Source organism: Crinia signifera, chromosome 6 (genome assembly GCF_055691185.1).
Source record: "Crinia signifera chromosome 6, ASM5569118v1, whole genome shotgun sequence".
NCBI classification, from domain to species: Eukaryota; Metazoa; Chordata; class Amphibia; order Anura; family Myobatrachidae; genus Crinia; species Crinia signifera.
This window is the reverse complement of record NC_139222.1, coordinates 278,279,119-278,294,900: the sequence shown is the minus strand read 5'-3', so window position 1 is coordinate 278,294,900 and position 15,782 is coordinate 278,279,119. Positions and strand designations below refer to the sequence as shown.

Below are 15,782 nucleotides of genomic sequence, written 5' to 3'. Positions count from 1 at the left end.
ATCAGAGCTGTCAGTTAGCAAATCTTGCACCGCCTACACCCTCCGTCATCCCGCACAGCACTTCGGGAGTTGTAGTTTTCATTCTGTTCTTTGCCTTCTGTTATACAGTAATGTATAAGATACCATTATAAATTCACCACAGACTTTCTTTATGTAAGTTGATGTAAGCACATCCCTATCTATTGTTCCACTCTGAGGTGATATGAAATATATTTTCCATGAGCAATCCTTGCATGGGGGATCCTGATAAAGAAACCTATTTAGTTTTTTTGACATATGTTGAATGTAAGACAAATGTGAGCTAATAGGAGTATCTTGTAATAATAGACCCACACGTTTTATTGGTTCTGTCTTTTTTTACTGATACAAACATTTATCTTCCTTTACAGTCCTCCACAAATGGTCGTCGACTGGAGGAGACACATCCTTGCGTCCCTACTGGACCTCTAGCGCCTGTCAGGGGTGTGCAGCATATACAACGTTACGCGTAAGTGCCAGATTATTGAAATGCTTGTGCGCCTTCAAGCAAGAAACCCGTGGCAATGAGCATGTAACCCCTGGCAACAAGCATGAAAACCCTGGCAAGGACAATGTAGCCCCTTGCAAATGAGCATTTAACCCCTGTCAACAAGCATTTTTATCTCCTGGCAATGAGTTTTTGAAAAGTTCTGCAAGTGGAGCTTATTATGGGCCTGGTTCTAGTTGCTTCAGTCCATGGCGTGTTCTCACGGGGGACCAATGTTTCTTACTGCGCATATTCACATATGCTACCCTCCCAATGGATGTTTATGCAAAACATGCATTCGCAAAGCGGCGGGGATATTTGCACGGCAGTGGGGGGGGGGGGGGGGGGGGGGGGGAGCCAACCAGAATGACCCCCTATGTTACTTGTGATTCTGTGAGGAGATCTCAAAAATATGCACTGTGCCGGGTCCTGAGGGCCGAGTTTGAGAGCCTGTGCGGTAAACCATCAAAAATCAATGTCCATCTTTAGATCTGCAGCGATGTGACCCTTTAAATCGTTGTAAATGAGCATACGTATAAGAATGAATAAAAAACAATGCTGGCTATTATACACTAAGGAATTCTGGGATGTGTTACTTATTTTGTGGAATATGTATACTGTATTATTGCTTGGTTGGGATGGTGTCAACCAATGTTTTCTGCTGTCCAGGCTTTTTTGACATCGGTATGACATTTGGACGATACAGTCTTTTAGTTTTTACTGCCCCACTCCTGACATACCATTCTGCACACTGGGGCTAATAAAATACCATGCACAGTCTAATGGTGGGTACACACCAGAACGCTGTGACCTCAATTCCACCATATTCGATCTCGACCAATTGTACGAAAATTGGGCATGCTTTGGCATGTTTTAGATCCGATCCGATGCGCGCCCCCGCTGGAACGTTTGGTCATTTTGGAGATCCTACCAGCTGCAGTCAGGATTTGTCGATGATCCAGATCTTAACCAGATTGTGTGCACCATACAGATCGTGCGACCATTGTACAATCGTCTCACGATCTGCTCGTTCTGGTGTGTACCATACATAAGAACCGCAGTCAAATTATGACAAATGTGACCACAGTTCACAGCGCAATGGGGGGTGGTGACCAAACGTTGGGGGGGAGGGGGTGGCGGTCAACCATTTTTGGGACACAGTTCAGACAATGAAAGCATGTCCGGACCGTTTCAGTGGGCGTGGTGGCTGTGTGACATCACGCGGAGCTGCTACTGCATGAAAAATGGCCTACACCTGTCTTCGCAGCTGGGCTGTGCAGCCAGGAGGCAACCGGTAATGTGCGAGTGCTTCGGGGAAGGACCCGGCTTGCGAGGCGGCTTTGCCCTCTGCTGGGTGGCCTCCATGCAGTCTAACACTGGGAGTTTCCGCAAACTGCAAATCATTCTGATTCATTCCAATTTTTGTTCATTTGAAATTTGTGTCATTATAGTCTATGAATAGTGTTGTGTTTAGTACAATAGTGAATAGGGGTCTCAACCTAACGCGTTTCACCAGTTCAACTGGCTTTATCAAATTCAACTTTGATAAAGACAGTTGAACTGGTGAAACGTGTTAGGTTGAGACTCCTCCACTCTCAGGATTGGATCCAGCCACCCTTCATTATACACCACTCGCATCCAGTGCCGCTCCGGAGATCCTTTTACAGGAAAACACCATCCGTTTCCGGGACCCCCCCAACAGAGATCCATCTCCAGGTGAGCTCCACCATCCCCAGCCACCTGTCTAGACACCAGCCTCCCAGGAATCACCAGCAAGGGACCACTGACAGAGACGCATCTCCCGGTCTGGCTCGCACATCATAGCCACCTGTTCCAGTAAAGTCCCCCCTGGGTAATACCCTGAGGACCAGTGCCTGTCCCCAAACATCTGACCTCCCAATACCTCCAGGTGAATACAATATCACAGTCACCTCCAGGAGGTCATCTCATTGCCATAGACTTGGTCTCATCTTCCACCGGCCAGGGCTGGCCTCACGTCCTTCGGGCTGTGATTGGATGCACAATTGCACCACTCCAAGCAGTGGAATTACATCACAAGCGGTCACGGTAAAGTGCACTTACCAATTGGACCACAACTTAAGATCTGTGTGTTGGTGGCTCCAGCATCCATCCTGACAGTGAGATTTTATATATCAATATTTTTAATAAGTTTATGCCAATGTCAATGTATTTATTTTATGTGTGTTTTTATTAAAACACAAAACAAGAGAGATAAATCTGCACTCTATTGCTTTGGGACCTTTAAATGTAGGTCTTACCACCTACAGTATTAATTTCTTTTTGTGGTGGGGGTGCTATCCTCACAACCTTTGGTAAGCTTATGTAAACAGGGAAAAAGAAGGGGTTGTAGGGTTGGATGCACACCTTTATTGAATTTTCTGATGAAGATTGATTTTTCTTGATTGTTTTTTTCTTGATTTTTCTTAGTTTTTCATAAAAATGTCCTCCTGGTTTTTCTTTTATTAACTGAAACCAGGGGACATGGGGACTATTAGGCCTGGTACACACCAGAACGATCCTGATTGTTAATAGATCGTTAGCAGATTGTGTGATGGTCGCACGATCTGTTGGAGCACACGATCTGCTAACTATCTGCTAACGATCTGCATCCAATCTGATCCCAATCCGATCTGAATCTGTATCCAGTTCAATGGATCTTTTACAGATCCTACTTGCAGCAGGTAGGATCTGTAAAACGACCAAACGACAGCGGGGACGCGCATCGGATTGGAATCGGATCGAAACATGCCCAATCTACATACAATCTGCATCCAATCGGTCGGAATTGGATCCAGATTGATGGAATTGAGCCCTAATCGTTCTGGTGTGTACCCCCCCTTAGATATGGTGAAATCAAGGTTAAAATGACATACAGTTACAACATTAATGAACCATAAAGTGCAAAGGAAAAGATTGACGGTGAAAGAAAAAATAGTTTTAAAATAGTGCAGAGCTAGGGTTGCTGTCGCAGTGATTATGGTTTTTATTTTTATTTTATGTGCGTGAATTGGCTCTGGTATACCTAATTCTTTATTTCTGCCTATTATTGCCTTTATAGATAGTTCTACTTTCTGGCACAGAGCCCAAGTCTATCTATTTCACAGTAGCAAAAAATAGCAACAGTAAAGTACTTGTGTTTGGCTCAGATCAACATTGCACCAGTCTATTGCTCAATTATGTCTTCTTGTTCCCTTTTATGTGGGAGATGGTATCAGCTTTGGTATTTATTGCAATCGTCAGAGTGGATATTTTTGGTTTATCAGAAACCTACAACTCGGGTTTCTTGGTTATTATAGTGGTTATACTGTTCCTTTATGGGGTTTCTGCCTGGACCGGCAGTAAACCTCGGCAGGGTCCTGTATTTTCTGGTTTGACTTAGAGTACTGTAATTGTGTGTCTGAGCTAGACAGTTTCTATGTACATCTCAAGTGCTATATTTCTGCTATCCCTTTTTGGGGATTAATTTTGCCTATGGCGGCCGTATCCCTCCTTGGGATTCCCAATATCACTGCATATTATAACATCAGTATACATTCATTATTTATAACAGCATTGCCCTAGCTCTGCACGTCCTCTGTTTTTATTAAAACAATTTATAACTTATATCCCATGGTGATCATTCCTCCTCAAATCAGCGCTGTGCCATTACTTTTTTCCTTTTTCTTGCTTGTGGGAGTAACTACCCCACTTTTGCACAGCAACTGGGATCTGAACCAATTCCAGCGCCTTTTTATCCCTTAGGGGTTCATCCTTTATGGACAGACAGATACCCGGCAGTAATGCTGGCATTCAGGTAAGTTTAGATAAACTGTGAACATAGATAAATAACCACTGGATAAATCCAGTGGTTACCTCTCCCAGCCTTGGTAGGTATAGTGGGTGAGATCACTGCAGCGCCCCAGAGGGCTGGCGGTGGTGTCTGTTGTCCCTTCCGTCTGCTTCCGTCTCTGGCCTGGATGCCGGTCACGTGTGTACACCACGTGACTCGGCAGGATTCCCTGACGTACGTTTCGCTGCGCATTGGGATCTGTCTGCATCTGTCTCACAGGATACACTCATTGTTGGCCTATTATGTCAAATTTACAATCAATTTTTGTGTTATGCATAACAATCTTTTTTGAGTGTGTTCATTTCTGGAGATTTAAGTTTTTTTTTTTAGAAAAAGTAACATATGATTTAAATCCTTATTACCACCAATACATCATGGTTTAAGAAAGGAAAAATGAGGCTCACACTTGATTTTTCTTGAATAAACCATCTCCAAAGGACCTACACCTAAGGCCATACTTGCCGACTTCTTGAAACTCCTCTCCGGGAGAAGCCCGAAGAGGAGTGAGAGGGAGGCGGGAAGAGGCTACGTTTTGGGAGCGGGGTGAGGATGACGTCACTAAGCCACACCCCCATGACTGGCAGCTGCAACAATTTGTGTGTCCGTGGATGGTGGGAGGAACTAAAATTACCCGAAATGACAGGGCTGTAGCGAAAATGCTGGAGACTTGCCCACCTTCCCGGGTGGCCGGGAGGGGGACCCGATTTGCGGGACCCTCCCAGCCATTCCGGGAGGGTAGGCAAGTATGCCTAAGGCAGAACTTGCCACATATTACCTATACATTTTTGCAGCGCTTTTTTAGCTTATTGTTGAACAAGGACTATTCCAGGGTTGCCTGCCTGACCCTCTCCTTCAGGGAGAAAATGCTCTGTTCCTGGACTTCCCTGGTAATGTAGGATTGCCAGCACCTGTGGGGACACCTTTCTTATCAATTACCATGCTCCACACAGGTGCTGACAATCATACATTACCAGGGAATGGTAATTACAGAGCATTTTCTCCCTGAAGGAGAGGGTCAGGTAGGCAACCAATTTATTTTTAATAACAGTGACTATCAACATCTTTTTCTGTGATGCAGGGGTGCTCCCAACAAGAGTTTTCTTTCTCCCTCTGCCTCCCTTGGCACTAACAATTCTATTGTCAATCTCGGGTGCACCACTGACAGTCAAATACTAAGGAACCCTAAAAAACAAGTTATTTCAGGGGTAACCTATGATATATATGCCTACAAAGTAGGCCTATGTCAGTTATCACAGGAATCCTAAACTACAACATTCTCTTGGTATTATACCACTTACCAGTTCGGGACTACTCTCAACCACCCCATATTCCCCTTCCCCACAAACATACATATCAATTTGTGACTGCTACAAAAAGAACCAGACTTTATTCATCCTTTGAATGAATGTGATTCAATTCTGTAATATTGTGGCTATTATGCTCTAAACATAAGTGTTGGCATCCTTACAGGTCCCAGGGCAGGGAGTCCTTTATTTGGTGGCACAACAATTATACTGCCAGAGGCTTTTCATGTTGGCATGAAATATGTACGTACATTAAAGCTTGAGGAAAGTATTGATTATTACAATTATTAACAAATTAAGGCATTTCAAGCAATAAAATAAAACCATCCGGAACATTTATAAGAGAGACTACATGATGACATCATAAACAGTGGGTAAACAGTGGGTTAGGCTTATGCGTAAGTGGCCAGGGGGGCATATGTAATAGGGTCAGAGTTGGCCAGAGGTGTGGGATGGCGTCCGATCTTGGACATTGTTTTAAAGCGGCAATCATTTACATGGTAAAACCATGTCTTGTAAATGATTGCAGATTTTAAAATAAAAAACACCCGAGATCAGTCGGCATCCCGCACCTCCGGACCTTCTTACATATGCTTCGTGATATTGTATACTGGCAGGACAATACTGTATGCAACAGTAGGACCAGGGGCTCTTTAAGAGCGAAGGAGGCCTGTGTGCAGCCCCCTCCATCCAGGCCTCCTCCTCTCTGATGGCAGCAGCGCTGTAGAGTCTGAACGCTAGAGGGCTCAGTCTCTGAAGCAGTAGCTATTTTCAATGCAGGTACAGATGGAGACACCATCGCCCTCCACCAGCAGCCGCCAGATACTGAAATCTGGCGCGCTGCCGGGGAAAAAGAGATTGGTTCCATCTGAACTGCAGTGCTGCTTTCGGAGGAGTCAGTATTAAAAAAATATGTAGGGTGTGGGGCCCCCTGGACTGTTTGAAATGCACATGGTAAAACCCAGCACCCATGGGAACTGCCAAGCGGTGGCAGTGACTTCCAATTGGACGGTCTCCCTGCTAATCACAGCCAGAGAGGCAGTCCCAGAGCTAGATAGTTCAGGTGCAAACAGCAGAGAGAGTACTTTGAGTGGGAAGCCACTCCCCTGATATTATGGTAGCCCGATCTGGCCTCTGGGATCTGCACCCAATGCTCTCCCTAGACCACTTAGTCGCTTGTTAATTTTTGCAATCCCATGCATGCACACATGCCTCACATTTCCAAATAGACAGCGGACCCCACAGGGAATTACAGGTAGGAGTTGCCCTGGTTTGCTACACTGCCCACGATGGTGGCTTCATTCCTGCTGCGAACAGTGGACTTTCTAATTGTATCTTCCCTAAGCGCGCTCTCCATGAGCTTGTGCAGGGATTGGCGCAGCTTGCTCTTGAAGTCTCTGCCAATGAAGACGTATAAGATTGGGTTGATACAACTGTTGGAGTAAGCCAAGGCCTGGGAGATCCCATACAGAATAATTACTGCCCTGCTGTCCTTGTATAGTAAGGTTACGCCAATGACATGGTAGGGGGCCCAGGTCACAAAGAACGCTACAATGATGCTGAATACCACCTTGGTGGTTTTGCCACCTTCTTTTATAAACCTGCTCCCTTGTACTTTAAGCGTCAGGTGGATGTAACAGGCAGAAATAATCACAAATGGCAACAGAAATCCGAATGTCATACGTGTCATAGTAATGGTGTAACTTATGGTTTTGTTGTCATGGTCACTAAATAAGTAATACTCATAGCTGCATATAGCGGTGTTCTGGATTAGGAAGATCTTTCTGTGAATGAAGATGGGGAGACACATCAGGAACGACAACATCCAAATGACCATGCAGGCCAAACACGCCATCCTCCGGCTGCGGTGATTCTGTGCCCACACAGGCCGCACAACCAGGACACAGCGGTCAATGCTTATAGCCACCAGGGTGAAGATGCTGGCACACATATTAAGAGTTATGATGGAAGGTAAAATCTTGCAGAGCGCTGGTCCATACAGAAATTCCCGGTAGAAGAACTGTGCGAAGGTGAACGGGATACTCAGGCAGCAGGTCAAGTCGGCAAGTGCAAGGTTCCAAAACCAAATGGTGGACACTGTCCATTTCATCTTCACGCCAGTGACCCATAGCACCAGGATATTGCCAGGAACACCCACCAGAAAGGTGATAGATAAAACAAGCTTGGTGAATAAGTGATCATGTTTGAAATTGGAGGTAGATGTTGGGTAACTGTCTTCATCACTGTTATTAAACATCCTGACTCCCTGTTGACATATTGAGAGTATAAATTATTTCTCCTAATATATATATATACATATTGAACAATAATCCACAGCGGGTTGGGATCATTTGGTCTATTGCATTATGGTAGAAAGTCATTAGGTCGAATCCATTAGGTCGACATGCTAAAAGGTCGACATGATTCTAGGTCGACATGGGAAAAGGTCGACATGATTCTAGGTCGAAAGGTCATTAGTTCGACAGGTCATTAGTTCGACAAGGTCATTAGTTCGACATTGTCTATGTCGACATTCACAAGGTCGACATGGGGTTTTTCACTGTTTTTTTACCTGAATGTCAACACAGTCGACATGGACACAGTTTAAAGTGCACTGCATCCCCTCGCATCGCTCGCTGCGCTCGCTATGCGTCGGGCACGGTGCCTCGCTACGCTCGGCACACTATTTTATTCTCCCACCACGCCCTAGTGGATGGTAGGGCATGAAATACCGCCTGTCGGCACATGTTGGCTCAAAAAACAGTGAAAAACTCCATGTCGACCTTGTGAATGTCGAAATAGACAATGTCGAACTAATGACCTTGTCGAACTAATGACCTGTCGAACTAATGACCTTTCGAACTAGAATCGTGTCGACCTTTTCCCATGTCGACCTAGAGTCATGTCGACCTTTTAGCATGTCGACCTAATGGATTCGACCTAATGACTTTCTACCATAATGCAGTAGACCAAATGACCGCATCCCTCCACAGCATAGTCAAGTGAGCCAATGCTCAAAATAAATCCTTCAAAATCAAATAATTTATTAGCTTTATTTAAATTCCTATCTACAACGGCCATGGTGGACTAGTGTTCCCTCTAAGCTTCTTTTACAGGGTGCCGCACCCTTACCTTTTTTAAAACCTAAAAATGCACCCTACCCTTTTTGTGTGTGGCACTGTGCGCCCTTATGCTACCCCCTACCACGCTGACATACCGCTGAGAACTTTCAGTGTGTGCCATCATATGTAATGGGCATTATGGTGTGTGGTATAATGTGAAACAGGCATTACAGTGTGTGCCATAATGTGTTATTGTCATTACAACAGAATATGTAATGGGCATAGCAGAGTATGACAATGTTTAATGGGCGTAATCCTAGTGCAATGTGGAATTTTATATATACGTGTTTCTGTTTTGTTTTTTGATCTACTGTAAATTTCAAAGATAAAATGTGCCCTCCCGATTAAAAAAAAGTGCCCTGCTTGGTGGTCTGCACCCTGCCCTAAAATATGGTGCGGACCACCAGGCAGAGCACTTTTTTCAATCGGGAGGGCACATTTTATCTTTGAAATTTACAGTAGATCAAAAAACAAAACAGAAACACGTATATAAAAAATGACACATTGCACTAGGATTACGCCCATTAAAGAGATGGTAGAACTGCAGCAGACATGGTCATAACTTCTGCATCCCCCCCCCCATTATAATTTTAGGTGATAACTAATATTTGTGGGTATCCTTTGGTACCAGCTGTTCCTGGCGTATATATGCCGCACATACTGAGAGCCACGCATCGACAGATTATTTATGATGTGCCCATGAAGAAGGGGGGGGGGGAATGCGCAAATATGAGTGGACAAATTCAACTCGTATTGCACAGTTATTCTGGCGCTGTTATATATCAAATATAGAAAATATATGTAATATATATTACACCACAAATGTGGTTCAATATAATTGATCCACTGCTGCTGCAGATGGCTTTATATGAGTTGGCTAGAGCTCATAAGGAAAACGTCAAAGAAATATGGGGTTTAAAACCACTTTGCGCTGCTAGTGGATGAATGTTATAGGATACCACCGGACAGAATGATACTGGACACTCTGTTCAATATTTAAGTAAATTTATAGAGAAAAATATAAAAATGATACATATATCAAAAAAGGACATAAATTACAACATAGATTCATATAATAGTATACAATGTTAAAAGCATTAATCTATATGGCCATGTGTAGGTCACGTTTGCAAACTAATATGTGTGGAAATACTCCGGAGTATATTGGTGATGAGGATTAGTAGCAGTCATTCATAGCAGTTTGAATGCATAAGCAGGAGAGGGGAGGAGGAGAGGGGTGAGGATATGGGAAGCAGGTTAGCCAGCGGCACAATCAGATGTAGCTCAGTCAATTCAAGCTTAAACAGCAGGTTAGTGCGAAGCTGAAAGGTATGCAATATATCTCACCCTCCGTTGATATGTTTGAGGGGATACGTGTATCGGGGAGCTTCTGATGGTAATTGGCTCAACCCGACCACAGTGCAGAGATAATGCGGGGAGCTTGTTGGGTCTTACCGCTCAACCCGGGATCCAGTAGTAGATGTATATGCCCAGAAATCATCCGGTACGGGCGGCTGTAATGGAAGCCAGATAGCGGAGGGGAGCGGGAGGGGAACCTCGACCGCCAGATGGTATTCACTCGCTGCTGCCAGATGACGGTGGATCACAAAGATTTTCAAAGGACCGCGGCAGACCAGCTCGTGTGATGGGCGGTGGGAAGGGAGACATGGAGGTTTGCAGACGTGACGTGACGTGACCAGTGACGTCGACGCGTTTCGTCTCAGGAGGCGGAGACTTTTTCAAGACGGATAGATGTTCCTTCTAAATGTTGGTATTTATTGGATATCAAGCGCTTGTTTAACCAATGGAGGCATTGAATCACATGTGCAGTCGTTAACAATATACCAAGCAAGTGTGTCCAGTAATGAGACATTTATATCGCAAAATAATTAAAACTAGTGCATATATAACGAACATATGAATAACCAGTACTCAAAAACGATCTATTGTTAAAATTTTCTCGTTTTTCAAAAATAGTAAAATAATCGCATTTAAAGGGGTAAACACAATATGTGATAAAATCAGAGAGAGTTAAACCTATTATCGTTCCACAAGATAAACAAGAGGAGTTTTTTGTAGTTGCAGTCGTAATTACATAGAGCAGAAGGTAGTAGGGAAGATATATATAAGTCGAACAGAGGTTTTTGATACCAGAGATATAAACTTATTTCATTTTATTTTATTTTATTTTAGTTTTATTTTATTTTGATTATAATTATTAGAAAAAAATATATATATATAGAAAACCTAGGTATCATAACTAAAATTAGTGAAAAAATATAATAAGTAGAAGATCAAGACACCAGATTATATACAGTAAGTAAACACAATAAAAACAGTTATTATTTTATTTTAATGGAAATGTTTTTGTTCTGAATTATGAACGTCATATAGTACAGGAGACCATTATATAAGGAGGGTATCCATGAATAATTGATTAGTGTTATATGGCTCTAAATCCGTGGGAACCAGGGGGAGTCAGGTCTGCAAACCCATGACGTCATGGGGGGATTAACCCCGACCAAGCATCATGGGTAGACCACATTCCCCCTGGCCCGCACGGAGTAGAGACTCAAAATATAGAAACATAGGATAGAGATTGTCAATCGAAAAGGGAACAGTAAGCCATATACAAAAGCACCATTAATCCATACAGGTAAGATCTAACGCTTCATTTAAGCCCTGTGGATTAAGTGTGTCTAACTTAAATATCCAAGAGGTTTCGGCCAGACACAATTTGGTAAATCGGTCGCCACCTCTTTTGGTAATGGGGATATGTTCTATTGCTGTTATGGTGAGACCCCCGGGGTCACTGTCATGATGTTTGGAGAAGTGACGAGGGATACTGTGATTTAGAAGTTTTTTTAGAATGTTGGTCCTATGCTCTCTAAAGCGAGTTTTTATGCTGCGGGTGGTTCTCCCAACATACTGCAGTTTGCAGGGACACTCAAGGAGATAGACACAATATGTTGTGTCGCAATTAATAAATTGTTTTAAAGAAAAAATACTTTTATTATGAAATGATGTTATGTTTTTAGCTTTATTTACCATATGTTTACATGTGAGACAGATATTTTTATTACATCTAAAATTTCCAGGAGGTTTATTGGGGATCCAGGTGTTCATGGATGTTGAAGGAAGTGAGGGTAGTAAACTTGGAGCTATTTGGTCTTTTAAGTTCCTGTTTCTCCTGAAAACTACTTTGGGTTTCTCTAGGGTACCTTTCAATACTTTATCGTAATTTAAAATTTCAAAATTTTTTAGTATTATCTTTTTTATGTTATGGGATTCTTTATTGTATTTTGAAATAAACACTAGGGATTGGTATTCATTCTTTTTACTCTCCAGAGGTTTCTTGTTATTTTTAAGTAAATTTACACGTTGTACTTTTGCTACAGTTTCAACTGCCTCTTCCAAAAGTCTATCGGGGTAACCCCTTCTTCTAACATGATCAAGCATTGATACAGATTGGGACTGAAAGTCTGAGTCTTTAGTGCAATTGCGGCGGAGACGCAATAGTTGATTTTTAGGGATATTGCGGATCCACGGTTTATAGTGTCCGCTATTGTAGTGTAAGTAATTGTTTGTCCCTACTGGTTTGAGGTAATTATTGGATATAAGGAGTCTATCATGGACAGAGAACGCAATATCCAGGAAATTAATAGATGTGAAACTGAAAGTGTGAGTGAAGGTGAGGTTATAGGAATTGTGGTTGAGATGATTAACGAATTCAAGGGCCGTTTCTTGACCCCCTCTCCATATAATGAAGAGGTCGTCAATGAAACGGCCATAGAGGACCAGGTTCTCTCTATACGGTCCGCCCCATATAATGATGTGCCCATGTCTAATTGGTTGTTAGATTTCTTGACTGACTGTCCACAGTCGTTCAAGATGGTGCTTCTCTCTCTCGTCTGAACATTTATTGAACAAAGGAGTCCATCCAGAGTGGGTTTTATATCCCTTTTTATGTTCCATAGATACATCGGATATACTATACTATGATAGTGGGCTTGTTTATCGAAAGGGAGGAGGACAGTTATATGGAGGTGATTCAACTTGTTAAATAGGTAGAGGACAATCATTTGCTTTTAAATAGCAAGGAAATTAAGGTTGTGGTGATAGATTTTAGGAGATCCAACAACACTGGGCCTGATTCGGACCTGTTTGCTAGGCTACGTCTATTCGCCCGCTGCCCTGCCGAATGCCCCCCACCATTTGATATTAGCATGCGAGTGCATGTGTACCAAATTAATGTCATCCGGTATGATGCCAAGGGACTGGAGATTAGGGGAAGTAGTACCAATATTCAAAAAGGGAAAAAGAGATGACCCAGCAAACTTTAGATAAAGGTAGATTAGGTAAGATCCAGGCCTATTTGGCATAGTATAATCAGTGGAAACCAGCATAGGTTTATTACAAATCGTTTGTGCCAAACCAACCTGATAACTTTTTTTACGAGGAAGTCAGCAAGAATTTAGATATTGGGAATGCAGTAGACATAGTCTACCTGGATTTTGCAAAGGCCATTCATACCGTACTGCACAAGAGCTTGATCAATAAAATGGAGGAGGTGGGACTAGGGTTATTAATCTGTAGTTGGGTAAGAAACTGGCTGTTATGATTAGCACATGTTCTATAGGGATAGAACAGGGAACTAGAGCAATAAGGTACCTGAAGCAGTTGCAGGACTATGCAGAAATTACAAATGAGTAACTTAAACTGAGAAAAGGCCTCAGGACTGACAAGATTAACTGACAGAAGCCAGGAGCATAGAGGTGAGGCTACAGATCATATGACCAGGGTATGGCTGTATGAATGGAAAATGGGAATAACAAAAACCAAGCTCTGAGGAAATGTCACAGCACCCTACTCTAACAGCTAACTCTATAGTTTCCTCTAGAAACCACTGGATACCTGCGGTGCTAAGACTTCACCTTTAACAGCCACGTTTGAAGCCTGACCCAACTCCGGTTCCACCAGGTCTTACAGGGAGACCAGGCACCAGTGGAATCAAGGGAAGACAAGAGGAAAACTAACTAAATAAAACTTGACGGCTACCTGAAAAACTAAGGAAAAGTGAGAAATAACAAAACACACAAAAACGAGAAGTGACCTCGTAGCACACACAAGAACAATAGCCACCTTTTCGCAGATAAGAATCAGAGGCGGCCTTGCTGCTAATAAGCCAGCATACATAAAAAAAATAACCTGAGAAGCAAAATAGACATAAACTAGTATATAAACAGAGCCCTAGCTGCAATGTGCAGGAGGCCTGCAGGAGATGCAGCTTGTTGTAGTGGATTTCAACTACAGGTGTAGAAACGCCAGACTGGGAACTCAGAAAGCAAATACAGGCTAAGGTATGCTGGAGACAGAAGGCTGGGCCGCAGACACATGGCTAGGCTAAGGCTGGCAAAATGAACCAAGGAGCAGCACCTTGTGCAGCTAATGCTGAACACTCACTAAGAGCTAAACAGGAAGTATCACCGGCGGGGAGCAGCTGGTGAGAATCCCTAATGAAGGGTTATCAGCTAATACAGGGGTGGCCAACCGGTCAGAGGTAAAGAGCCGAAAAATATCGGTAGTCAAGCTAAAGAGCTGACATCATGCGTGCGCCGAAGGCGCATGCGCCAAAAAAAGGGGTGTAGTCTATTTTGACCCCTTGGGTGGGTGTGATACAAATATGCCTCCAATAGTGCAGTGTCATATATACATATGCCCCCATGGTGCCAGGTATGCACCACACGGTACCGGGTATACCCCTACGGTGCCAGAAAGCTGGTATGCCCCCACAGTGCCACAAACTGCTATGCCCCCACAGTGCAAATTTCCCAGCAGCAGCACTCACCGTTGTTGCAGCTGCTGCCGGGCAGGGAGAGGACAGTCTGGCGTCCCCCTGCAGTCCGACTCCTGTCATGTCACCGAGGGGAGGGGAGGAGAGCACACACAAGCACAGCACAGCGCACGTCTCCTTCCCCCCTCACTTCCCTGTGACTGGTCTGTCCACCAATCAAAGCTCGCTGGCCGGCTCCTGATTGGCTGCTGGCCATGGTCCAGTCACAAGGATGCACAGTAAGGGGTAGGAGAGATGCGCAATGCGCGCTCTCCTCCCCTCAGAAGGAGAAGGGATTCAGGGAACCGGGAGCAGTGGGGACTGGGACGGACGGTGGGCGGCGGGCAGCAGTGGGAGCAGGAGCCGCACTTTACAAGGGGGAGAGCCGCATGAGGCTCAAGAGCCTCGGGTTGGCCACCACTGAGCTAATAAGATATCCAGTGCAGGTGGACTGCTACACAGAAAACCCAGTCTTTTCAAACAAGATCCCTATGCAATTTTTCTTTTTTTATGGATTTTAGCGATCTAAGCTGACCTTTTAACTGTCAAACTTGCCCATGTCGACATAATGCTTGTGTCGACCTAATGTCCTGTCGACCTTAGTTTGATTTTGCAGTGTAAAAGATTGCAGCTTTAAAAACAACTGGAGATTTCTTACCAAATCTCTCACTTTCTGAATCTCTCATCCTATTAAATCTCACCCTGTCATTCTTTCTTCGTTAGCGCTCTGCCTCAGAAAGTTTAGGATGCAGGATACTCCGGAATCTTCCTTCAGACAACAGAGTAGGGATAACCCTAGAATTATAGAAATTCAAATCTGCTGTTTTCTCTGCTTTACAGGATTGAGAAATAACTTTAGTGGAATATGAATCACCTCCAACAACTTCAGTAGTCAGCTGAATTTGGTCAGATGATGATTTTGACAACTGCTCAGCCACATTCTGAGTAACTCCTGATTGCCCAAACTCTGAAGGCAAAGAGCAGTCATTCTTATAGGTGCCATAACCTCCTTGTATGCATGATTGACAAAAATTAGATTTGTCCGAATTTTTTTTTTTCTTTAGTAGATACCTGCATGTCCTAACAAAACTTCAGTCTGCCAGACAGGACTAGAACTGGATCCTCTTCCATACTTTGGCTGGAAACAGAAAACTGGACTGGAATTTGC

The 15,782-nt window shown here is 43.6% G+C and overlaps 1 pseudogene across 1 annotated transcript; it reads right to left on the bottom strand.

The window, feature by feature from the left end:
• Positions 1-5,793: 5,793 nt before the first annotated feature.
• On the bottom strand, positions 5,794-15,450 carry LOC146007302 (C3a anaphylatoxin chemotactic receptor pseudogene; annotated as a pseudogene). The gene is made up of 2 exons (XR_014444321.1): positions 15,316-15,450; positions 5,794-7,925 (listed from the first exon to the last, which is right to left on the bottom strand). The product of XR_014444321.1 is annotated as a C3a anaphylatoxin chemotactic receptor pseudogene (transcript).
• Between the last annotated feature and the right edge of the window lie 332 nt (positions 15,451-15,782).